This window comes from Rhinopithecus bieti, unplaced genomic scaffold (assembly GCF_001698545.2).
Source record: "Rhinopithecus bieti isolate Rb0 unplaced genomic scaffold, ASM169854v2 scaffold_70516, whole genome shotgun sequence".
Classification (NCBI taxonomy): domain Eukaryota; kingdom Metazoa; phylum Chordata; class Mammalia; order Primates; family Cercopithecidae; genus Rhinopithecus; species Rhinopithecus bieti.
This window is the reverse complement of record NW_016826783.1, coordinates 812,871-840,599: the sequence shown is the minus strand read 5'-3', so window position 1 is coordinate 840,599 and position 27,729 is coordinate 812,871. Positions and strand designations below refer to the sequence as shown.

The 27,729-nt window shown below is 37.9% G+C and overlaps 1 pseudogene across 1 annotated transcript in view; it reads left to right on the top strand.

The window, feature by feature from the left end:
• LOC108523086 (protein unc-13 homolog C-like) overlaps nucleotides 1-27,729 on the top strand; it is a 261,211-nt pseudogene that overhangs the window by 77,284 nt on the left and 156,198 nt on the right. Inside the window, exons 3-6 of the transcript XR_001883691.1 lie at nucleotides 11,509-11,587; nucleotides 12,913-12,918; nucleotides 14,105-14,176; nucleotides 26,263-26,482. The product of XR_001883691.1 is annotated as a protein unc-13 homolog C-like (transcript). The remainder of the gene's footprint in view (nucleotides 1-11,508; nucleotides 11,588-12,912; nucleotides 12,919-14,104; nucleotides 14,177-26,262; nucleotides 26,483-27,729) is intronic.

Below are 27,729 nucleotides of genomic sequence, written 5' to 3'. Positions count from 1 at the left end.
CCCCCCCCCCCCCCCCCCCCGCCCTTATTTAGTCTGGCTAAAGGGTTGTAAGTTTTGTTTATCTTTTCAATAGAACAGGTTTTTTTCACTGATCTTTTGTATTACTTGTTTAACTTTTATATATTTCTGCTCTGATCTTTTTTGTTTTTAATGTGCTGGAATTAAAAAAAAATTTAAGTTCTAGAGTACATGTGTAGGATGTGCAGGTTTGTTGCATAGGTAAACGTGAGCCATGATGGTCTGCTGCACAGAAAAACCCATGACCTAGATATTAAGCACAGCTATTTTTCATGATGCTCTCCCTCCCCCAAGCCCTCCCACAACAGGTCCCAGTGTGTTGTTCCCCTCACTGTGTCCATGTGTTCTCATTGTTAAGCTTCAACTTGTAAGTGAGAACATGTGGTATTTGGTTTTCTGTTTCAGCCTTAGTTTGCTAAGGATAACGGCTTCCAACTCCATCCATATCCCTGAAAAGGACATTATCTCATTTCTTTTTATAGCTGCATAATATTCTATGGTGTACATGTACCTCATTTTCTTTATCCAGTCTATCATTGATTGGCATTTGAGTTTATTCCATGTCTTTGCTATTGTGAATAGTGCTGCAATGAACATATGAGTGTATGTATCTTTATAACAGAATGATTTATATTCCTTTGGGTATATACTCAATAATAGGATTGCTGGGTCAAATGATGTTTCTGCCTCTAGATCTTTGAGGAATCACCATACTGTCTTCCACAATGTTGAACTAATTTACATTCCCACCAACAGTGTAAAAGCATTCCTTTTCTCCACAACTTTTTTGCTTTGTTTTGTTTGTTTTTTTCTTGTAAATTTGTTTAAGTTCCTTGTAGACCTTAGATATTAGACCTTTGTCAGATGGATAGATTGCAAAAATTTTCTCCCATTCTGTGGGTTGTCTGTTCACTCTGATGATAGTTTCTTTTGCCTGTAAAAACTCTTTAGTTTAATTGGATTCTATTTGTAAATTTTTGGTTTTGTTGCAATTGCTTTTGCGTTTTTGTCATGCAATCTTTCCCTGTGCCTATGTCCTAAATGGTATTGCCTAGATTTTCTTCTAGGATTTTTATAGTTTGGGGTTTTACATTTAAGTCCTTAATCCACTTTGAGTTAATTTTTTTATCATGTGTAAGGAAGGAAGGAAGGGGTCCAGTTTTAATTTTCTGCCTATGGCTATCCAGTTATCCCAGCACCATTTTTTAAATAAGAAATTCTTTCCTTATTGCTTGTTTTTGTCAGGTTTATTGAAGATTAGATGGTTGTATATGTGCAGTCCTTTTTCTGAGTTCTCTATGTGACATATTTTTTTAACTAGTACCATGCTGTTTTAGTTACTATAGCCTTGTATTATAGTTTGAAGTTGGCTAGCACGATGCCTCCAGCTTTGTTCTTTTTGCTTAGGATTGTCTTGGCTATTTGGGTTCTTTTTTGGTTCCATATAAATTTTTAAATGGCTTTTGCTAAATTCTGTGAAGAATGTGAAAGATAGTTTAATGAAAATAGAATTGAATATATAAATTACTTTGGGCAGTATGCCCATTTTCACAATATTCATTCTTTCTATCCATGAGCATGGAATGTTGGTCCATTTGTTTGTGTCCTCTCTGACTTCCTTGAGTGGTGTTTTGTAGTTCTCCTTGAAGAGGCCCTTTACTCCTTGTTAGCTGTATTCCTAGGTATTGTATTCTCTTTGTAACAAATGTGAATGTGAGTTCATACATGAATTGGCTCTCTGCTTGTCTGTCATTGGTGGAAAGGAATGCTTGTGATTTTTGGACATTGATTTTGCATCCTGAGAATCTGCTGAAGTTGCTTATCAATTTAAGAAGCTTTTGGGCTGACACAATGGATTTTTTAGATATGGGATTATGTCATCTGCCAACAAAGACAATTTGATTTCTTGTCTTCCCATTTGAATACCTTTATTTCTTTCTCTTGCCTGATTGCCCTGGCTAGAACTTCTATTACTACGTTGAATAGGAGTGATGAGAGAGGGCATCCTTGTCTTGTGCCAGTTTTCAAAGTGAGTGCTTCCAGCTTTTGCCCATTCAGTATAACTTTGGCTGTGGATTTGTCATAAATGACTCTTATTTTGAGTTATGTTCCTTCAATACCTAGTTTATTGAGAGTTTTTAACATGAAGGGATGTTGAATTTTATTGAAGGCCTTTTGCATCTGTTGAGATAATCATGTGGTTTTTGTTTTTAGTTCTGTTTATGTGGTAAATTACATTTATTGATTTGTGTATGTTAAACCAACTTTGCATCTCAGGATGAAACCAAGTTGTTTGTCATGGATAAGTTTTTTGATGTGCTGCTGGATTCAGTGCCAGCATTTTATTGAGGATTTTTACATCAATGTTCATCAGAGATATTGACCTGAAGTTTTCATTTTTTTGTCATATCTCTTCTAGGTTCTGGTAACAGGATGACACTGGCCACATAAAATGAGATAGGGATGAGTCCATCCTTTTCAATTGCTTGGAGTAGTTTCAGAGAAATGGTACCACCTCCTTTCTGTACCTCTGGTAGAATTCAGCTGTAAATCCATCTGGTCCTGGGCTTTTATTGATTTGCAGTGTCACAGGATCCTTGGAGTGTCACTTTGCTAGCTGGAAACCTCTGGTCACCAGCACCTGCTTGAGTGTTGCTTATGACCACTTACCTTGTTCCATCCACTTGCCCCAACTAACTGTGCTTGGCTTATGCCACTGGCCCAGATCCTACACCAGCCAAGGACAAGCCAGGTGCAGAGTGGCAAGGGGTGTGTTGGAGAGCAAGCCTTGGGTCCAGCCACTGTGTACAATCAAGCTGAGGCTGGCTGCTGAGGCAGGGCAGGCAGATCCAGGCACCAGCACACATGTTGGCTCTGTGAGATGCTGCAGCAGGACCAGATGTACTACATGTGACTTGTACAGTAGACACCTATGTCTGGACAGGGGGATCATGGTGGTACCTGGAAACTTGGAGACATCAGAAACTGCAGAACTCCTAAAAGTGTGTCAGACTCCTGGCTCAAGGAGTCCCTAGGTCTGGGATCCTGGAGGACGGCAGCTCTTCTCCTTCTCATTACCCACAACGTGACAAGCAGGGAAGGGTAGGGGGCATGTTTCAGCCCTGTTTATGTTACAACTCTTTTAGTCCCACCATTCAGTGGGTCCTGAATTCTTGTCCTTTGTCCAGGAAGAATGAGGCACACAAACAGCTGGAGAATGAGCAGAGAGGAGCTTCATGGAGTGGCAGAATGGTTTTCAGGAAACCCAAAGTGGGCAGCTTCTTTCCTCAGGCAGATCGTTTTGATTTCTGTTTAAGTTTGACTGAGTTCAGGGTTTTTATGGGCTCAGAAGGGAGGAAGTGTGTGCTGATTGGTCCATGGGTGGCCAAGAGTGGGCCTGGAAAAAGCACCATAAGTGCTGACTGTGGATTCCACCTGCAACTGGCAGCCCAGTCCCCAGGCTTCAAGCCATCCCTCGCTTGAAGGTGGAGTTTCACCACAGACCCACACCTTTCCACCCTGGAGCCTGCCTGCTGCCATCAACATGACATTCATGGCACCCAGGCTGCTTGTGCCAAGGGGCGCCTGCCAGCCCATGCTGAACCACCTTCGGCACCCCCTCCCTCCCTGAGCTCTTTGGTGCCTAACTCTTCAGAGGGAGACTGAGGGGGAAGGGGGATTGGTGTGTCAGGACTTCCCTGAGCACACACACAGCAGCCAAGTCACAGTAACATTCCAGGCTTGGCTTCAGCTTTGTTCCAAAAGTGGCCCAGAGTGAGAACGTGTGTTGCTTTTTCCAGGCACGGGGAGTGGGTAGAGGCCAGGGAGTGAGACCAGGCACTTCCAAGCCTGTGGGGACAAAGGGGCTTCCCGGGCCCCCAAGAGCTCAGGGATGCCCAGGTCCAGCACCACAGCTAGGTGAGTACAGCTGTGCCCAGACCACCACTGGTAATCCACTGGATCAGTCTTGAAGCCGGTATATTACTGGGGCTTGCCCAAGGCCTGTCAACCACTGACTGGCTACCACCTACGTTCGCTTGAGGCCCTGAGGCTCCACAATAAGCAAGTGGTAAGACCAGCCAGGCTCGAGTCCTTCCCTTCAGGATAGTGAGTTCCCTCTCATCACTAGTGGGTCCAGAGATGCCATCCAGGAGCCAGGGCTTGAAGTCAGAAACTAGGAATCTACCTGGTGCTCTATTCTCCTGCAGCTGAGCTGGCATCTCAACCATGCGACAAAGTCCTACTCACTTTCCATCCCCTTTCCACAAGAAGACATGTCTCTCCCCGTGGTCACTACTGCCCCAGGCCCATAGTTAAGTACTGCCTGGCTACAATGTCCATTCAAGGCCCAAGGACCCTTTCGTCAGCTTGCGGTGAATGCTGCCAAGCCTGGAGTTCTTTTTTCAAAGCAATGTGCTCCCATCTGGTCCAGGGAAGGTCCAGAAATGCTGTCCAAAAGCCAAGGCATGGAATCAGAGACCCCAAGAACTCTGGGTCCTGTACCCCACTGTGGCCAAGCTGGTACCTAAGCTGCAAGACAAAATCTCTTTCACTCTTTCCTCTCTGTTTCTCAAGCAGGATGGATCTCTCCCCATTGCCGTCACACCTGGGAATATGCTGCGTTACACCAATGCCAGCATGTCTCTGAGTCTCAACCAATGCCCATGGCGAGTACTACCTGGCTACAGCTCCTGATTATTCAGGGACCTAGGGTATTTTAGTCAGCAGGTAATGAATCCTGCCAAGACTGGATTCTTTCCTTCAAGGCAGCAGGTTCTCTTCTGGCCTAAGGTGTGCCTAGAACTGTTGTTTAAGAGCCATGGCCTGGAATGGGAGTCTCAGAATTCTGATTCCTTATCCTACTATGGCTGTGCTGGGTTCCAGCTTGCAAGACAAAGTCCTCTTACTCTTCCCTCTCCTCTCCTCAAGCAGAGGGAAAGTGTCTATTCCAGACCTGTGAGCTGTGCTACCTGGGGTTGGGGAAATAGGTGGTACAAACTCTCCCTTAGCCACCCTACATGGGCAAATCTAGGTCATTTGCCCAAGTCCACTGGCTCTAAGCATAGCACAGCGTCAGGATTTTCAGTTCTTGTGCCTAGACTGCCTTTCAAATTTATTTAGGACCCAGGAGCACTGTAGCCTTTAGTGGCGAGGCTTGCCAGAACTCAGGATCCAACAGCTGGGAGGGACTAGTCCCCACTTGCTCGGGCTGGTGTAAATGCTCCTTCTGTGGGCCCTGGCTGAGTTCTGCCTGTTGTTGCTTTCTGCTGTGACAGGACAGCATTGAGTTCCAATGTTCCAATGCAAAGTTGCACAATTACTGCACTCTCCCTCCCTCAAGCACTCAGATTCTCTCTCCATGCCATGTGGTCACTGCCAAGGGATCAGTGAGGGGTGGCATCAGTAATTATACACTTTCATTCTGATGCTCTCCAGAGCCTCTTTTAGTGATATAAGTTAAAACCAAATATTATGATTGCTCACCTGATTTTTCGTTCTGATGAAGGTGCTTTTTTGTGTGGATGTTTGTTCAATTTGGTGTTCCTGTGGAGAAGGTGATTGCTGGAGGCTTCTATTCAGCCATGTTGCTCCACTTCCTTGAAAGCTGAGTCTTTTTTTTTTAAATCACCTTACCATTTGTTTATTATTATTTTTAAATGATTGGAATAATTGTACATATTTATCATGTACAACCTTATGTTTTGAAGTATATTTACATTGTGAAATGGCAAAATCTAGCTGATGAACGCATATGTTATCTCAGATAGTTATATTTATGGGGTGAGTACACTTAACATCCACTCTCTTAACATTTTTCCAGAATACAGTCTATTGTTATGAACTATATTCCCCCTATTTACAATAGATCTCTTAAACTTCTGTGTAAATTTTCTGCATCGTTTGACCAATATGTCCCGAACCTCCCCTTCCCTGCCATCCACCTCTTGTAACTACCACTCTATTCCCTAGTTCTGAAATCAACATTTTTAGGTTGCACATGTGATTGAGATCATGTGGTATTTGTGTTTCTATGGATGGCTTATTTCACTTAACATCATGTCCTTCAGGTTCATCCACTGTCACAAATGGCAGGATTTTATTTGTTTTAAGACTGACAGGTATTCTGTTGTGTATATATACCACATTTTCTTTTTCTTTTTCTTTTTTTTTGTTTTGAGACGGAGTCTCGCTCTGCCGCCCAGGCTGGAGTGCAGTGGCTGGATCTCAGCTCACTGCAAGCTCCGCCTACCGGGTTCACGCCATTCACCTGCCTCAGCCTCCCGAGTAGCTGGGACTACAGGCGCCCGCCACCTCGCCCGGCTAGTTTTTTGTATTATTTTAGTAGAGACGAGGTTTCACCGTGTTAGCCAGGATGGTCTCGATCTCCTGACCTCGTGATCCGCCCGTCTCGGCCTCCCAAAGTGCTGGGATTACAGGCTTGAGCCACCACGCCTGGCCCACATTTTCTTTGTCCATTAATCCACTGATAGACACTTAGGTTGATTTCATATCCTGGCTATATTGTGAATAATGTGGCAACAAATGTAGGAGTGAAGATATTTTTTCAACATATTGATTTCATTTTATTTGAATATACACCCATTGGTAGGAGTAACGAATTACATGGCAGTTCTGTTTTTAAGTTATTTGAGGAATCTACACCTTGTTTCCACAATGGCTGTATTAATTTACATTTCCACCAACAATGTGCAAAGGTCCCTTTTTCTCCATTTCATCACCAACACTTGTTACCTTTTATTATTTTCATGATAACCCTTGTATCACTTGTGAGATGATATTTCATTGTGATTTAAATTTGCATTTCACTAATAACTAGCGGTATTGTGTATTTTTTTATATCCTGCTTGATAGTTTTCACGTGATATTTTCCTGGTGTCTTCTCAAATTTCTTTTGCAATCCATATACATTCAATATATTATTAATCGAGTTTGAGCGAAAATAATCTCTCCTTAATCAGTAAAATCAGCTTTTATTTTCTTTATCTAAAAATGAAGTGTCTTAAAATGACAGAACATATGTAATTTGTATACTCTATATTGCATTTATTTTATAACAAGACAATTCACTGAACCTGAGTCACGGCATAGAGCAATATACTGTACATCTCAGATTTTATTAAATTCAGTAGACTCATTTAAATATTGTGGAAAGAACTGAGAAACAAAAGAAAACCACTGAAAATATTTAAACTATGTTGGCTAAGAGTGTGTATTTTAAAGGTCTCACTACAAAAAATAAGTGAGGTGATAAGTGTGTGAATTAACTTGATTTAATCAGCCCACACTGCATACCTATATCAAAACATGACATTGTACCCCATAAATATGTATAGTTATATGTTCATTAAAATATTAATAAAAACTTTGTAATAGAGCTGATATTGAATTTGAGCATGCTTGATTTAGACTTTAAAATAATGTCCATTTTGTTAATTTAATGTGATCATTGACTTTCCAAATATTTCCATCGATGGCTTCAGTTTTTTATCGCATCTGTAATGCCTATAGTCGAATATGTCTGTTTGCCTAAGGAGAACACTTGAATAGTTGGAGAGGGGTTATTTGAGGAAGACTAGAGCTATTTTGTGCAATGAAACAGGGTTGTGATCTGAAGATAACACTTTCCTGAAATACATTGAAAAAATATCCAAATGATGGCCAAACTGGTCCATGTGTCTTATTTCTTAACAAAATACTTATTGATTATTAAGAACATTAAGTTTGAGGTAAAAGGATCCTGCAGTGGAAATCAATCTCTGCAATATATTAGTTTCATTAAATATAAAATAATATTAATTGTAGACCTCAGTTCATATGAGTTTTAGAGATATAGGATATCCCAATCAGATAAGCAGTGGAGCACGGTAAGTCATAAACTGTGTGCTCAAATCTGGGCACTGCCATTTCAGATCTAAATAGTGACCTTGGGTATGATTTTGAAGGATTCTATGTCTTCATTTTCTTATTGTAAAATGAGATAAATAATTGTACCTATACCTCATATGATTTTTTAAACATACAATGAGTTAACATAAGTAAAGTGCTTAGAATAATAAGCACTCTGTAAATGTTGGGTACAAATATTAGCATTGTATCTGTCACCTAATAAGCACCAAAAATATTAGTTATCCTTAGTGAGTTTTCTGTCTACAGTGCATGACATCTTAAAACAATAAACTATATCAGAAAGGGCTGAAATGAAACAGCTTCTCTTCTTATCAGACTTTAACTTTAGAGTTACTTGTCTGCTATGGTCTGTTCTGATAACTTCATCTGACTTCTTCTTCATCAAGCCTAGACAGTTTCTTCTGGATTTTAACTACTGCGCATGAACTTAATATCTTGCCTAGAAAGTCAATGATTTATTTATATATGAATATTTCCACTCTTTACTAGTTTTTGTTACTTAATCTCTCCAAGATCGCTCCTGGCAAGAAGTCTCCCAATAAATGTTACAAAAATAGTTTGCATTTATGTAGACCTTATCCATATATATATCAAGTGCTTCTCCATTCATGAGGTGAGGTCAGTAAGGTAGACTTTTTTCAAAGTCATGGTTTACAATAAAATTTTATATTACTTGATGGATAGGCTTATCAAGGGTTCTTGTAGTAATGGTGAAAATATAAAAGTATAAGGAAACATAACCTGAGAAGGCTATGTTTCTAGGCTGTGAAGGTTAAGAAAGTGTTTGTATTGTCTTGCAGTTTTCCAAATTATAAAATGTAAGTTCAGTGAAATTCAGTGGCAAACTCAAAAGAGGCAGAGATGAATTTTGGATACATGTCTGCTCACTTGGGCTTGTTATACTGCAGTGCTCATATTTGTCCTAGGTCCTTGGATATCTCTGCTCTGATGAGACAAGCATAGGAGTGAAGTGTCAGGCCCAATAATGCACATGCTTATAACTGATTCCCAAATTTGTGGGTAAATAAGGTTGGTTCAAAATTTTTGGGTGTACTTTGAAAATTTGAATTACATTCCATGGAAAGGAAACCTAAAAGAAATAATGATTACTGATAAAATATACAACTCATTTATATAACACTTTGCAGTTTATAAATCACTTTCTCAACCATCATCTGAATTGAATGTGTTTCTTTACATAGCTGTGAAAGTTGCATTATTTAGAAGTCAAAACATTTCAAAATACTTGAAGGTTTATAGTTAACATGATTAATAGGTACTGTAGTGAGAAAATATTTATTCATGCATGTTTTAGTTCATTATTGATACTGTTCACAGAGGAGGGAAAGTAGAAACTACTTGGAATGACAGCCTAATACTGGAGCACATGAAACTGGAAGAATCCTTCTAGGTACCCATTCACTTAGCCTTTTTCCATATATTTGATGTTTTGAATGTGGAAGGCTCAAGTATGACTTGGCAGGGGGTGGGAAGGAATACGGAAAGATGACAGGAGAGAAGCAAGAAGTTATTGATGGAGTAGTGCTGTGTATTCTCAAGGTGGGGCTTAAGAAAAAAAAGTTTATCATTCTTTTCCCTTTTCTACTCTGCAGTTTCTTGACACTCAAAAGAGTATGTCACCAATGATTCTTTCTTGTGATGTACATTCTCAAACTTTGACTCTGTGACTATCACAGCCCTTCACCTAGAGAGTGCCAATTGTCATTATCCTGGGCAATGGGGGAAATCATATTAGCTACTTTATCATAGAATTAGTGGAGAAAAGAGTCTTTTAAATGTCACCTTTCTCCCTGAACACATTCTCTTCTGTTCTTTTCTTCTCTCTTTTCTTTCATCTTTCTTGACCTCTGCTCCACATGTATTCTATTTCTTTATGATCAAAATGAAGGGGGACATTTAGTTGAAGTGCACAACTCTGAAAATAATTTGTTCATCCTTGACATCTTTCTTACACATTTGCAAAGGTTTTAATGTTTCACACTTACTGCATTTGATCCTCACTTCCAAGCATATGTTGTGGCATTATTACTATGCATTTATTAATTCATTTTATCTTTATTACTACTTAGTTTTTTTTTTCTATTGACATGAATTTGATGACACATTTAGTGACTTGTTCAAGACTACGATGTTAGTAGTAGCAGATACCTGAAGAGTGCTGGAGTTAGGATCATGACTACTAAGAAAAATCCAATAAGACTAAGTTTCCTTATATTAAGCTAAGCAGGAAGAACAGAGAGGCCATGTCTCTGCTGGTGGAAAACTGGACTATAAAATGCTATTAATCTATCATTAGCCTTTGTAGCCTGTTGCAATGACAGAGACGCCTACTTATAGCCCAAGGGCATGAACTATGTTGCTCATGGTGAATAAGCTGAGCATGGGCAAGAGGTCAGCAAGGGGCTTTGTAGTTCAAGTAAGCAAAGGAGAAGCTATCATCAGTAATATTAGCATCTTGTTGGTTATATTAAATGACTGGATTTAACACAATAAAAAGTCAAATTCATTGTATCAAACTCATTCTAGAGAAACACAGATTCATGCCTCTTAGAAAATAATTTTAATTGCAAAATAATACATGCTTATTAAAAACTGAACATTACGGAGTTTGTAACAGTGAGTTTTCTCTTTCTCTCACCAAATCTCACTCCACAGAGGTAACTACAGTTATGGATTTTGTGATTATTATTCTAGATATTTTCTGTTCATTCATAAACACACAAACACACACACATATATATATTAGTAAGTATATATATTAGTAAGTATATATATGTGTGTGTGTGAGTATACTAAACTTACTAATATGCAAACTTGCTTTTTCTCTTAACATCTTATAAGTATTATGTATACACACATATGTTTACCTATTTCACTTTAATTATTCTTCCCATTGATTCATTTAATCAATGATGAACATGTAAATAACCTAACTTTTATTGCTATTATTTAAAAGATGCAATAAACATCCCTCTACAACTACTTATTTTAATTCTGTGCATTTACCTGTAGGATGAATTCAGATCAGCAGAACTTGTGGTATAAGGGTAATTGCTAATATCTTAAATATGTCCATGACTCTTTGAGACATTTTTCTGGAGTTTAATTTGTGAAGCAGAAGCACACAATGACTGGTATTTTTATAATGAAGGTAATTTATTTAGCACCACAACCAGACCAAACTTGCACCAAAAATGGTATGGTTCTGTTTTCTCCTGGAGGTAAGAAGTTCCACAGATCTTACATTTGGATTCTTGTCGCTGTGATACTAACAGAAAATAGTGTGTCCATCCAGGTCATGTGTATCTTAAAATTTCAACTATCCAAGAAGATGAGTGGTCAGCCATTGTGGTAGCTACAGTCTTTTTTCCTCACTCAACAAAGTCCTAGAGGCTTGTATCTTTGCAGCTTTGTGAATTACTTGAAAACTATGGTATCCCTGTCATCTTTTTCACAGACTTTATACCATGAACAGTGGATGTTTTTCTTACAATACATCATTTTATCCATTGAAATTATTGGTTTCATTTTCTCTTTCAGGGCAGGAGGTGGACTTTACGGTATTGACAGCATGCCAGATCTCCGAAGAAAAAAGACTTTGCCTATCGTCCGAGATGTGGTAAGTTACAACTGTTTACTTCTCTTTGATTGCATGTGTGATTTTTTTTTCTTGGCTAAAATGTAATATCCTTCTCATTCACTGTCTAGTCTGTAAATATTTCATGGAATAAAAGTATATGACGCCAGATGCTACCTGCTGTTATATTTATTATTATTTCTTTAAAATCTATTACTTGCAGGAAATAACTCAAACCTTTTGATAGCTTTTGATATAAGTGGAAATTACAATTAAGTTAATATGACCCTATAATTGGAGCAAAAAGAAATCACACAGCATGCCAAGCAAGCGAATAGGCTTTGATGTGTTTAGTGTTATGAATGACCAGAAGTTTAATTCACAACGCTTGAGGCTTTATTTAAACTTCTTCGCCTTAACACAGTGAACCTGAATACTTTATAAAGCAAGCAGATAACATTAATCAATTCTTTATTTTATTATATTAAAGTCAATTCTAGCTAAATTAATAAGCTCTTTTATTTAAAGAAAATCATGGTTCACTTTGGGAGGCCAAGGTGGGTGGATCACGAGGTCAGGAGATCAAGACCATCCTGGCTAACACGGTGAAACCCCGTCTCCACTAAAAATACAAAAAATTAGCCGGGCATGGTGGTGGGCACCTGTAGTCTCAGCTACTCGGGAGGCTGAGGCAGGAGAATGGCATGAACCCAGGAGGTGGAGCTTGCAGTGAGCCGAGATCGCGCCAGTGCACTCCAGCCTGGGTGACAGAGTGAGACTCCATCTCAAAAATAAAAATAAAAAGGAAAAGAAAACCATGGTTTGCAAGTCATTAACATCATTATTACTTCTGATCATGACTCTGAATAAATCTGTTTCCTATATTGAAATATGCTGCCGCCACCTTGATAAATGCAAAGAATTGACCATGGCCTGTATTAGATTGTAAAACAAACAAACAAAAAAAATCATGAAAAAGTGTCTCTTCTGTCATCCAAAATGTCTTCACATTTTATATGCCTATGCCTATTTTTAATATTATATGTGATATGAAAGACGTATTTCCCCCATAAAAAAGTAAATTTTTTTCAGCAACAATTATGTATTTTTTTATATCAGTAATTTTAAATTTTGCTAAGAAAGCCTTCATCTGAAGGCCACCACTTTAGTTTTAAAATATGATCCTGACTGAAAAGGTCTTATACTGGAAAGTATAACATGTCAGTACATTTAACTCAGATTTCTGTCCTTACTGTGTGGAAATAATTGCAAAGTGTTAGGCGAATTTAACGTTGTTATACTCTTTTCCTACCTTTCATGTGTCTAACTATTTACACTTTGTTTCCTCTCACTTCTGGAATCTTCAGGCCATGGTAAGTGCTTTTCTATTTATTTAATTAATATTTTGCAGTCTTCTCAAACATACATTGCACTTACTCATGGGGTAAAAGAGGGCAAGATGGAGAAATGAAAAGACAGACATACAAGAATAAGAAGTTTGTTCTACAAGAATTTAACAGCCAGTTCATTTCTGAAAGAGAAAATTATGTATACAACAGGTGCAAACACAGACCAAAATAGGATACAAATGTAGTTTTAGGGAATATGTTTTTCAGAGATGAAAGATTTTCTTGGGTAAACGCTTGGAGGTAATTCTTCAAGGTAAATGTGGAGATGAGTGGAGAGTGACATTCTTACTCGGGTGTAGGCTGAATTTTATTTGAGTTAATGACTTTGCAACCCTGAGGAGATACGTATATAACCAGTTGAGTCTTGGGTGATCAAGAATGCATTATTCCACAATGATGTCCCTTTGCTCCTAATGGGATAGCAGTTTTAATATTCCCATATGGAACTTCTGATTTCCAACGTTCACTATAGCACTGCTGAGTTTCTTGTAATTCATATATTTTGGGCAGGAGTAGGTAGTGGTGGTTATGGTTCTATTTTATGTGGTGAGGAAACTAAAGGGACTTGACTCTTATTTAAGATCACCCAAGTTACCAGCATCAAGTGAAAAAAAGAAAAAGAATCTGGATATAACAATTCTCAGCAAATTAAATGGGCACTTAGAAAATATATCTTGAAAAGATATGGAAGAATATTCTAGGGAACTGTGAACAGCTCAAGAACCATCTAATACTAATTATGATTAAGGGCCATCACCAAAGTCAGGCTGGCTCTCTACCAACGGTTATGTATTCTGAATGAATGTATCACAACCACCTTGGGGAATAAGAAAGTTTGAGAAGCCTCTTGCTAGTCTGAGGTGCTTGAGGGGGCTGGTCATCTTGAGGCTGGTCGTCTTGCCTTTCTGGGCCTCAGTTTCATCATCTATAAAATGTAGGGGCAAGGTTGATGAGCTGTGGGACCTTTCCAGTTTTAATATTGTATGAGTCCATATTCTGGGTGAATCGACTGATTATCAAAATGGCAGGTCCTTACTAACTAAAATATGAACAGTGATAGCCGATATTCTTGCATTTTCACCTTCTGCTGAGCAGTATATGCATGTCAACCTCACTATGTATTAATAAGTCATCATTCTGTTTGTTTTAGACCCTGGCCGCCAGGAAATCTGGACTTTCCCTGGCTATGGTGATTAGGACATCCCTAAATAATGAGGAACTGGTAAGTACAGTGTCCATTACTAACTAGATATTCCTCATAACCACAAGGGAGAAACTGTTCTGCTTGAGCTACTCATCTGTGATGTTTAGTCCAATGTTCCAGAAATAACTGGAACATGAGGAAAGCCTGACTCCAAACAAACTTCCTCAGGGCATCAGCCAATCATTTTCTTCTCCTCAAATACGCATGAACCTTCCTATCTTGACAAATGCTGTTCAATTCTAACATAGCTTCCCTGTCATTCTCCCTGTGGAAAAGTCCTACTGATTTTTTACATAGTTTAAGTTTTGCCTCTTTTATGAGGTTTTCCCCAAATATCTTCCTCCCTTCCAGCTGAATGATTAGTTTCCTCCTCGGGGCTTTTATAGTTTTTTTTTTTTTTTTTTTTTTTGAGACAGAGTCTCGCTCTGGTGCCAGGCTGGAGTGCAGTGGCCCATCTTGGCTCACTGCTACCTCTGCCTGCTGGGTTAAAATGATTCTCCTGCCTCAGCCTCCCTAGTAGCTGGGACTACAGGTGCATGCCACCAGCTAATTTTTGTATTTTTAGTAGAGATGGGATTTCACCATGTTGGCCAGGATGATCTCCATCTCTTGACCTTGTGATCTGCCTGCCTTGGCCTCCCAAAGTGCTGGGATTACAGGCGTGAGCCACCACACCCGGCCCTTTAATAGCATTTAATCATGACCTCCATATTGTCATATGATTACAAGTGAAGTCAGCTTGGTATGAGTCCCATCTGTGCCACTTAATGAGAATTATTATCTCCCACAAGTTATGTTACTTATTCAAGCCTAAGTTCTCTCATCTACAAAGTGAGGTGGCAAGGAAACTGAGAGGATTAAAGAAGTAGATATATGCTTAACATTCAGCATAGCTTAACAATTAGTAAACATAGTAAACAATACATATGAGCTTCTGTTTTATTACTTTTATTACAATTATTTTGATTATTTTGCATACACCTTTCCTTTTAGACTCTGATATCCTTGAGGGTAGCACTATAACTTGTTTGTTGTTCTTGTTAAATGTTTCTACCACTATGGCTTAGCACACTGTCTGACATGAGGTAGATGTTTGTAAATTCTGATTGAATGAAAGAATCATGCTGACTAGAAGATACAAATAGGCTGTAATTATTTAAGTCAGGGATTCTTAAATCTGGCTCACTAAAACACTTGAGGGAGCTTTAAAACATACAGTGCTGGGGTCTCATTCTCAGCCACTCTGATTTAATTGGCTTCAGGTGTAGTTTGGGCCAAAGGGATTTAAAAAAAAAAAAATCCTTGTGTTTTGTGCCTGGCATGTTCTGTTCTGGTAAATGTGTCTTGCACACTCTGCTGGGGGTTTACTTGAGACAATTTATCTGTGTCCCTCCCTACACTTGGAAACTGATATATCCTACCTCCCCAATTTTAGTAACTTTGTCATTCTTATAGAATAAAATTCTGCCAAAAATATTATATTACTCATTTTGATTTTTTATAACTTAACAGTTAAACACCATTTTTATGTCTATATTTCTCATTCCCTTCCTTCTTCTTTCTCTCATTGTCATCTTTCATCCAAATGTCAGTCTTTCCTGGGTTTTTCCATTAGCAAGTTCCCCTACCCAGTATGTATCAGTAAAACAAAGCGTATTCATTTGACTATCTGGAGGCTACAAGTTGATGATGCATTTTCTATTGTGCCACAGGAGAAAAAATGTAACTGCATTCTCAGATTATTATTCTTTCTTTCTCCTCACTCTTTTTGTTTATTTTTTGCAGACAGAGTCTGGCTCTGTCATCCCAGCTGGAGTGCAGTGGTATGGTCATAGCTCACTGCAGTCTCAACCTCCAGAGCTCACATGATCCTCTGGCCTCTGCCTTCTGGGTAGTTGAGGCTACAGGCATATGCCACCACACTCAGCTAATATTTTTCATTTTAGTTTTTAGAGACAGGGTCTTGCTATGTTGCCCAGGTTGGTCTCAAACTCCTGGGCTCAAGCAATTCTTCCACTTCCCAAAGTGCTGGGATTACAGATGTGAGCCACCATGGCCCCCACTTCCTTATTCTTATCCATTAGGTTTATGTTGCCATGTAATATTTTGAGTATAGTTTAGGCATAAGACAAAGCAGACATCCTCTGGTGTAGAGAAAGCTGCATATTGCTTGCTGAATCTCAAAGCATCTAGTCTTTTTTTTTGAGTAAATAATACACACTGAAGAATTTTATTGATAAACTCCTACAGTGCTCCTTTCCTATGTTTTAAAACATGGTATTTGATTTGTACTATTTCTTTTGACATTAGTATTTGAACTAATTCCTTTCACAAGTTAACAGGAAAGCATAGAAATTAGCGGAATGTGGAATGCTACTGTATTTTCTGAGTCCTGAACAGGGAACATATCCTCAATTTAAGGTTAAATCAGCTATTGATCTGCTTTTCAACAACTTAATAATATCACCTTTACTCCTTTAGTTTCAGAAGACCTCAGTAAAAAGCTCTGTGTTGGTGTTTTTACCACCCACTAACACTCTGCTGGCCATGGGTGAAGCATCGCCAGTGCCTCCATCCATCACCAACTCCACCTTACCCACAAGGCGCTATTAGGACTGATCAAGAATCTCAGCTCAATAAGCTGTTAAGGATTATGATTTCTGAAAATTTCCATCTAGCTTAGTAACATAGGAAGGACCAATGAATCTAGTATCTAAATACCATAGCAGTAGTCTTCCTGGCACTCCACTATCCATCTCTGTGCTAGTTTCACAGACTGATAATTTCTTAGGTGTGAACCTGACAGTGGGGCAATCAAAGATTCATTCGGTAATTCAATACATGCTCATCGACTATCTGCTATGTGTCAGGGGTTGTTTCAGACTGGAAATAAAGTAGGCAAGAACTCAGCCAAAAATCTCTACTTTCATGAGGCTTACTATACAGTGGGAGGAGGACTGAGATACTTAATTTTGTATCCTCTGTTGCTATAAGTCACATGGAAGCTTCTAGTAGGCAAGAGCATTTAAACCAAGATAGTCTCAGATGAGGTTTATGGGAAACCAGGTAGAGGGAGGAATGAAAATCACCAAGCATAGGAGGGATCCTAGAGCCCTGTTGGTTCTGTCTGGGTTGAAGGGCGTGTTGAGGCTGGCAGGCTTCTAGGAAGTGTCCATTCTCAGTAAGGGAAAATTTGTCTAGGATTCAGACTTAGTGAAAGGGACTGGCAAGAACTAGATGAGAGGTCATCAGGAGATCAAACCTGAGCCCTATTTCTAGCCTGACACTAGAAAGATAAAATGGAAGGAGAAAGCTGCTCAGAACACCTCTCTGTGACTTCAAGTTCAACCAGAGCTGTGGGTTTACAGCACACCCAGGTACTTCAGACCCCTACACAGGAAAAGGAACCCTTTCAGGCCACCTGGGTAAGTTCTGAAGTGAAAGGGGCCTGAATTAGAATCTCGACTCCACCTCTCACTAGCTTTGACTACTTGTTTCTTCTCAATATTCTGCACCTTCCTGAGACGACTTTGCTTCATCAATAAAATGAAAGTAATAAAAGTTACCTCACAGTTTGTGAGAATTAAAAGAAATAGCTTATGTAGAAAGCCCTTTGTTTAGTCAAACCCTTCCCATTCCTCCTTTTCTCTTTATACAGTGGCTGGCATGGCAGGTGGCCATCAGCGTAGTAGGGCAGGAACTTGTGATCGGGTCTGCAGAATACGTGCTGAGTCTAATGCCTCCCTGCCCTCTTTGCACCTGAGGGTCAATTTCCTTTCCAGGAAGTACTGACATGGAAGCCAGCAATAATGACACCAAAATAAAAATTATTTCTTGTCTACAAGTATTGCTATTGGTTCCGTTATTCTTCATAAGCGTGGACTTTGGCTTGAGATCCAATGTTGGTCTAGCTCCACAATTTACCTGCTGTGGGGTCTGGGGCAAGTTATGGAAATTTTCATGTCCTCGATTTTCTTATATGTTTACTAATTGTATCATATTTTTGCATCTACTTTGCATCATAAGGTAAAAATGGCTGTGTTTTTCTGTGTCCTTGAATAATTTTGGCATCAATATTAAACTAGCTTAATAAGATAAGCAGGGGAGATTTCTTTTTTTTCCTTCTCTAGGATGTTTTCTATGAAATAAGTTCTTTATCTTGAAGGACTGGCAAACCTTGTCCTCCAAAACCACCTGGATATGGTAGTTATTTTGAGAGTAATTTTTTGACTATCGAAGCAACTTATTTAATATAGTGATTACGTTCCTTAAGCATTCATTCTTGAGTTAGGCTAGACAATTTATACTTTTTTCAGTAAGTTGTCTTGTTTTTCTAAATTTTTGAATTTAATATCATCAAATTGTTTATATAATTATATCATAATTTATATAAAAATGTGTGCCATTTTATCCTATTATTATTTATTTGTATTTTCTCTCTCTTTTGTAAACTCAAAACTGCAGGAAATTTCTCTGACTTTGCTTTGTTGACTCCATATTATCTCCTTGTTTTTTATTTCATTTATTTATGCTCTTGCCATTTTTAGTTTTTTTTAATTCTTTGTATTCACCCCAAAACTACTTTTCTAAGTTATAGAGTTGAACATAAAGTTATTGATTTTAATGGTTCTTATTAACTATCTCATATACACAAAGTAATATTTACAACATAAGTGGAGAAAATAAAATAATAATAATAATAATAATCTAACCATGTATCCATTTTTGAGGCATAAGTGCATACTAAAAGTTAATTTCGTTATTAACTATTTTTTACCACACAATTTCCCATGGTTCCCTGACTGACTTTGCTTGTTTACATAAAAGGACAGTAACATGGGATCTATTTATAGGAATGGTCAGCCCCTGCCTCACCTTTGTTTTATAAAATCCTAAACATTCTTCTCTTTTTTTTCCTTCAACTTTTATTTTAAATTCTGGGATACATGTGCATGATGTGCTGGGATACATGTGCAGGATGTGCTTATTACACAGGTGTGCCATGGTGATTTGCTGCACAGATCGACCCATCACCTTGGTATTAAGCCCAGCATCTATTAGCTATTGTTCTTGATACTCTCCCTCCTCCCACTCACACTCCTGACAGACCCCATTGTGTATCATTCCCCGCCACATGTCCATGTGTTCTCATCCTTCAGCTCCCACTAGTAAGTGAGAACATGTGGGGCCTGGTTTTCTGTTCCTGCATTAGTTTGCGGAGAATGATGGTTTCCAGCTCCATCCATGTCCCTACAAAGGGCATGATCTCATTCCTTTTTATGGCTGTATAGTATTTCATGGTGTATATGTAGCACATTTTCTTTATCCAGTCTATCACTGATGGACATTTGGGTTGATTCCATGTCTTTGCTTTTGTGAATAGTGCTGCAATGAACATATGCATGCATGTATCTTTACAACAGAATGGTTTACATTCCTTTGGGTATATACCCAGTAATGGGATTGCTGCGTCAAGTGGTATTTCTGCCTCTAGATCTTTGAGGAATCTGTCTTCTACAATGATTGAACTAATTTAATTCCCACCAACAGTGTAAAAGCATTCCTTTTCCTCTTCAGCCATGCCAGCATCTGTTGTTTCTTGACTTTTTAATAATTGCCATTCTGACTGGCATGAGAAAGCATCTAATTGTGGTTTTAATTTGCATTTCTCTAATGATCAGTGATGCTGAGCTTCTTTTCATGTTTTTCTGACTGCATGAGTGTCTTCTTTTGAGAAATTTATGTTCAACTCCCTTGCCCACTTTTTAATGAGGTTTTTTTTTCTTGTAAATTTGTTTAAGTTCCTTATAGATCTTGGATATTAGACCTTTGTCAGACAGATAGATTGCAAAAATGTTCTCCATTCTATAGATTGTATGTTTGCTCTTATGTTAGTTTCTTTTGCTGCAGAGAAGCTATTTACTTAAATTATATCCCATTTGTCAATTTCTGCTTTTGTTACGATTACTTTTGGCGTTTTCGTGATGAAATCTTTGCCTATCACTATGTCCTGAATGGTACTGCCTAGATTTTCTTCTAGAGTTTTTATAGTTTTGAGGCTTTATATTTAAGTCTTTAATCCATCTTGAGTTAATTTTTGTATATGATATAAGCAAATGGTCCAGTTTCAGTTTTCTGCATATGGCTAGCCACTTCTCTAGCACCACTTATTAAATAGGGAATCCTTTCCTCATTGCCTGTTTTTGTCAGGTTTTGTCAGATGGTTGAAGGTGCATGGCCTTGTTTCTTATTTCTCTATTCCATTTCATTGGTCTATGTGTCTGTTCTTATACCAGTACCATGCTGTTTTGACTACTGTATCCTTGTAGTATAGTTCGAAGGTGGGTAGGGTGATGCCTATAACTTTGTTATTTTTACTTAGGATTGTCTTGACTATTCAGGCTCTTTTTGGTCCTGTACAAATTTTAAAATAGTTTCTTCTAATTCTGTGGAAAATGTTCATGATAGTTTAATCGGAGTAGCATTGAATCTATAAATTACTTTGGGCAGTATGGCCATTTTCACAATATTGATTCTTCCTATCCATGAGTGTGTAATGTTTTTCGATTTGTTTGTTTCCTTCTAATTTCCTTGAGCAGTAGTTTGTAGTTCTCCTTGAAGAGGTCTTTTACTTCTTTTATTAGTGTATCACTAGGTATTTTATTCTTTTTGTAGCAATTGTGAATGGGAATTTGTTCATAACTTGACTCTCTGCCTGCCTGTTGTTGGTGTATAGAGATGCTAGTCATTTTTGCACGCTGATTTTGTATCCTCAGACTTTGCTGAAGTTGCTGATAAGCTTGAGCTTTTGGACTGAGACAATGGAATTTTCTAGATATAGGATGATGTCCTCTGCAAAAATACTTTGACTTCCTCTCTTCCTATTTGAATATACTTTCTTTCTTTCTCTTGCCCAATTGCCCTGGCCAGAACTTCCAATACTATGTTGAATCGGAGTGGTAAGAAAGGGCATCCTTGTCTTATGCCAGTTTTAGACTCATAAGAATGCAGTCTCCACCCCAAGTAGTACATATTAGACTTCCCACATTAAAATGGCTAAAGTTTCCCCCAGTGGAGAAATCCATATTATTTTTAGTTTCATGTATTTATCAAATTAATTATCTCATACCACCCACATCCCTTGTATACATTTTTATTGAAAGTTTGAATTGGGAAAAAAGAACATTTATAGTACATAAAAATCTATCGTGTTTTGTTTTCAGATGATGTTCTGTGTCATCACAAAGCACTTATGCTATATTGTGGTCTCCTTGAATTAAGGAATCATCTATGTTAGCCTTGTTCTGCCCTTTTTATTTGGACTCACCCCATAAGTTTCTTAGGACGATGTTGATTTATGTCTGTTATAAAGCAATAGATGTGAAAGAAAACTACTTGCATTCTCACATAGACAAGAATATAACCTTTAGTCTTTGTTCGTACTTTCTGCTACAAAAAAATTATCTGAATAATTTTAGCTTCTACAGTCAATCAATCTTATAGGATGATTACTTAGATGAGCAAATCAGCACTGAAATTATGTCTGTTTTTATACCCAGGATTTTATCCTAGCATTGCTCCATCTTCGTGTTTATAACAAATTTCAAAAAGATCGTATTGTACCTAATGTTTGCTCTGCAAAAAATTCTGATGCTTTTGTCCAGAAACAATAACGTTTGTACTTTACAGAAGAGCAAACATATTTTTTCTAAAAGCATACATCAACTACATGAAAATGCCTCAAAACAAGAAGCATATTTTGTCTTGAAAGTATCAAAATGGGACATTTGGGGGGTATAGGAAAGGTGTGGCTTACATAATCTCATGAGGAGGATTATTTCCTCCAAAGGATGAGGAGGAAAATAGAACTTCATAGGTTAGTCACTGGTTAACACAGAAAGGAAAAAGGAGAGAAATAGTGTGGCAAATTGAGGCAGACAAGCTTTGTTCCTGTTATAATTATTAACAGTTGGTAGATTAGAATATTGATGGTCTGAAAACAACAGTCACTGCTCTTGGCAGGAAGCCTGATTCCTTTATATCTCAGGCTCATTTTAGTTTCCTCAGGTAGTGATGAATAGAAAAGGCAATTCATTTCCTTCCAGTGTCCTAATTGTTCCAAAAGTGATATATTAGTGCTCCTTACTTTAAATTTATTTGTTGGAGAAGAAAGTTCTAACAAAATATTTGTCTAGGGTATAGTCTATATGTTGTATTTGCCTACAAAGGCTTATCAGAATGTGAAAACATTCCTCACTCATTTCTACAGGTTAACAAGATGTCTATACACAGCAGAAAAAAATTGCCTTCTTTGTTGGAATCACTTAAGCAAGTTGAAAATAATTTTTTTTTTTTTTTTTTTTTCTAATTGCAAGAGTATTACATCCTGTCTATACATAAAAAAGAATACGGGAAGGATATGTATCAAATAATGCCTAACTTTAAAAGGCTAAATTGAATATTTTATTATTTATATTAGTGCCTTTCTGTTTTATAAATTATTTTTACAATGAGCATACACTTTATTATAATCTTAAAATACATATTTTTTAGAAGCATACATTTTTGTTGTAGAAGATTTGAAAAGTTGTAGAAGATTTGTAAAGTTTAGAAACATTTAAAATAGATTACGAGCTGATGAGAACACATGGACACAGAGTGGAACAACACGCATTGCCGCCTGTCGGAGGGTGTGGGTGGGAGGAGGGAGAGCAGCAGGGAGAATAGCTAATGGATCCTGGGCTTAATACCTGGGTGGTGGGATGATCTGTGCAGCAAACCACCATGGCACATGTTTACTTATATAACCTGCACATCCTGCACATGTACCCCTGTACTTAAAATAGAATTTGGAAATTTAAAAAATTAAATAGATTAGCAGCAAGTCACTCATTTTGCCATATCCCACTGTCCTTGGGTCCTAATTCTAGTAACTAGGTTTTTACTTGTTCTAGGGACCTCCATATGTCTGATTCCAAGTTGTTTACCTAGGCCGGATACCCTCTCTTGATAACATACTCAGTTCCATCCTTCAGCTCTTATCTATAGCTGATTATTAATCTGCCTGCCCTAAGTGTTACTTTTTGTTTGTTTGTTTAATGGTTTTTCATCCCTTCAATCTGATTCCTAATGGCAAACTACAGACTTCATTTGCTTCCATCAATGGCAAATTTGGGGGTTTCCCCTTGCTTTCCTCTCCCCTGCTTTTATTTAGTGCTTCTTGCTCTTTTCACCTTATTCCACACAAAAACCCACACTTTTCCTTCTTATAATCTTATTTCATCTTGCCTGACTTTGCTGCCGAGAAAACAGCTTTCTCCAAGATGCATTATCACCCTGAAATACCAGAATCCTCTATTATGAGATGATTTTCATATGATTTTCCTACCTATTTCATGTTCCTAAACTATCAACTCAGAATATACTTTGCTGAAAAAAGAATGTTTTCGTATGGCATTTATTTTAGAGTAATTTTCAGCTTTGATAAATACATGCCCATACCCCCGAAAGTCAAGAATGAAAAGGACTCGTCATTCCCTAAAGTGATGAGCCCTTATTAGAAGGGATATATACCCTCTGGTAGGTTGTCTAATGTTTAATGTTTTTCTCTAACTTTAATAACTTTTAAATATTGGCATTTATTTCAGTGCCCCATTCAATTGCTTTTCAATGGGCTGTCTAGTAAATGTTTCATGTTTCTTATTTTCAGAAATTAGCTTCACTCTCCCTTTGCAAGAAATGAATTATGGCTCCTTAGCCAAACCAAACAAAACATTTTAATGAAATCTGCTCAGCTGTTTATTCAGAACTTTTACTTGTTTTCCTCCAGTGTGTTTAATTTTTTAGCAGGGTTATTTCTTTTTATTACTCCTACTATAACCTATGGACTTAGAGTACTGACTATGTATCACTCGACTTCAGTAAAAGCAAAGTGGACGTAGGGAATTAGATCATATATATTAATCATTTACTTAATCTTGAAATATGTGAATAAGTTCATGTTCAAAAACAACCTTATTCCCAACTCCACTTTCCATATTTATGTAAGGTACGTTACTTACTTTCTTGTGTTCATTAGCAGACTCTGTTTTAGTCCCACTCAGTATTCCATGTAATTAGAATATTTTATTATTCTATTTTTATTGTTTTATTCCCATTAAAACAAATGAGTTGCCTGATGCAACTGCAAGTATATAAATTAATTCCCTTCCTAATTTTTCTTCTAGAACACAAATGCTACATTACACACACAAACACACACAGCCCCTCAGCCCAATTAGAACAGGAGACTCTGTCTGTGGGTAGCTAATGAAAAATCTGTTATGCCAAGGATTATTTCATTTGTTTTAATGATAGTGAAGATACTCACTATGCTAGGTATTAAAGAGGAGGCAAAGGTGAATAATACATGCTTCTAATTCTCAAAGAACTCTTAACAGTTCTTTATAAGACATATTCATTATGAAATGAAGCCAGGAGATTTACTTGTTTCAGACACTCTTTATTGAAAGGTGATGGATCCAGTTGTTCTATCTGAATAAACCCTAATATTAGGGTCTTCCACTTGAGTGATGCCCGAATTTGACCATACTGCTGCTCTGTAGACTCACTTGAAGTATAAAGCGCTCTGGATTGAACAGTGCCTTATCTGATAGCAAGGATGGAGCTAACCATTCAAAATTAGAAACATTTTTACTGAGGCTTCGTTCCCTGGTAGGGGACCTCCCAGTACCATTACCAAACATATTCTGGGGAAACACGGAGTGAGAGTAATGTAATAATAAAGGGAAATATGCTGTTACCATACAGTGGAATTGAAAGTTAGTCATTTCAACACTGTGGGAAAATACTCGGAAATGAGATTTGAGGATAATTAATGCAAAGTATAAATGCTTCTAGTATGACTTATCAGCTAGACTCCTACAGGGTTTATGTAAATATCCATTCATTATGCATCAGGCAGTTGTGTGAAATTATCTGTAAATGTAACCTCTGAGAGTGCTGGTCTTTCTCTCAGGAAGTCACCTGCTTTGTGGGATATGAGAAGCATAGAAAAGGACCCATTTAACCAAACCAATTCTCTTTTCTATTGGCCTGTGTTTATTGTTGGTGGTGTTTTTTGTTTTGTTTTGTTTTGTTTTTTTAATCCAGCATCAATACTAAGTGTTTATTTGGTGTTTTGAAGCCTATAGACTACTTCTGTTATCATTATATAATTTGATCTTCAAAGTAATATCATTTGAAGCAGAGCAGAGGAGGAGAGTGAGTCTTAGAGCCCTTACATCTCTCTGTAGATTGCAAGATTCATAAGTGGCAGAACGTTTATTCATTAAAAGAAATGTACCTCTACTATGTTCCAGGGACAGTGATAAGCTGTTTAGGCACTAAGAAGGAAAACATGGAAGACAGTTCCTGCTTATAGAAGCCCCTTCTAAATATCATGTGGTTGGGCCTAGGAGAACTCAGATCTCCTAGCTACTTGTTCAATATATTTTTTTCACCTCACTTATCATTAGAGAGTCCTTCCATGTGCTATTAGAAACTATTTCCTTTTAAAATATAAATCACCATGGGAGAGTGCCTCATTTGACCTTATCTACTACTGATGCTTTCTTACGAATTAGGTGATAAGATCCTTCCCAGGTGATAGCTGCTGAAAGCAAATTTCCTGCAGATTGAATTACAGAAGCATTCCTTGGGGCTGAGGAGGGGTGAAGTATGAGGGAGGGCAAGGGAGTCAGGAAATAACCATCTGGGTAGAAAGTAAAAGAGGTGTGGGGTTTATAGCAAAGCAGGGACTTAGACATCCTCAAGTCATTAGACCTGTGTGCTTCTGGGAAAGAAGCTGCAGACACTGGAGCCCAGTCCAGTCTGGAAGATCAGGGAGTTCTTTGTGTACAGATAACTGAATCGGGCCCTAAAACATTGAGAGAAGAATAAGTTAGCAGAGTTATTATGCTTCCTGTCATGACTTGAATCAATGATCAAGGGGCTCTCTCAAAATAGCATTTTCAGAGAAAAGTGATAAAATGGTTTGTTTTACTATGAAACTATTCAAATCCACTGACTTGGCGGTACACTGGTAACTTCTCTCATGTTCACAGAAAATGCACGTCTTCAAGAAGACCTTGCAGGCATTGATCTACCCTATGTCTTCTACCACCCCACACAATTTTGAGGTCTGGACAGCTACCACGCCCACCTACTGTTATGAGTGTGAAGGGCTCCTGTGGGGCATTGCAAGGCAAGGCATGAAGTGTCTGGAGTGTGGAGTGAAATGCCACGAAAAGTGTCAGGACCTGCTAAACGCTGACTGCTTGCAGAGTGAGTACTTGGTTTGGCTGACAAAGTGGTAGGCAGAGCCTGCCTTATTCCATCTGTTTCATGTTAAATCACTTCAACTCTTGCCGGTTGTCAACAAATCCTACCCGCTCCCCTCCCACCACTTACACAAAGACACACCGTAATGTCCATCAAATCATAGTTGATGATGCAGTCTGACAGTGTTGAGCTAGGCGCTGTTAGAATCCTCAGGGTGAGTACCTGGAGTGAAATTGCACTCTCATCCAGTATAAACCTTCAAAGTGACTTCCTATCTATTTTCTTACTCGTACATCATAATAGTTCCATGAGGTAAGTGGGAATATGTAATATCAGGTTCCCCAAACAGGGCTTAAGACATGCTCCTGCATTAGCAGCAACTGGAATTCTTTTTTCAAGCCTATCTGGTGCCTGTCTGGCAGGATCCATGTCCTTCTACAGTTTCTGCACAGGCCTTGGAAATGGGATGGCTTGGGTTTGAATGTCAACAACAAATGTAACTTACCAGGTATGTGACTTTGAGAAAATATTTTAACTTCTTGAGGCTTTACTTTTCTCCACTGTATGGGCAGAAATAACAAAATTTACTTTACAAGGTTATTGGAAAGGCTAAACGTAATAGTCTCAGCTAAGAGCCTGGAACATGGTAGATGCTCAATAAATATTAATGACTTTCCATCCTTTCACACTCTTGAATGAGTACATGCCACTTTGATTTTTATAAGTTACCTTAAATTTTTTATTTTCAAAAAAATCCTTTATTTACTACTTTAGGTCTAGAAATGCTGATGCATCACATTCTAAAATACACATAATTGACTTTTCACTACTCTATTTGGCAGTGTTGCTTAAAAATTGCCAAAAAATTGTATTTCAACATGAAGTTCATTTGCAAATCATATTTTTTTCACATCTAAATATTGTGCCCTCTGTTTATTGTTTATATGGATGTAGTCAATGTAAGACATATAGATAGCTTGACACTGAAGGGAGGGGAAGAGGAAAATGTGAACGATTAAATCAGAATTGCTGTCACAGCTGACTTGTAGTCACGATCATATACATTCTAAAGTTTTCACTACCTGATTAGTATTCATACAAGATCAGATCAGATTGAGGCTATGTTAATGGTTAACAAGTGCATTTTTAAAAGCAAAACAAGTGGTGTTCTTTATTTGAAAATAAAAGTATAGTTAAGAATAAATATTTTATTTTTTATTTTATTTTATTTATTTATTTATTTTTTTGAG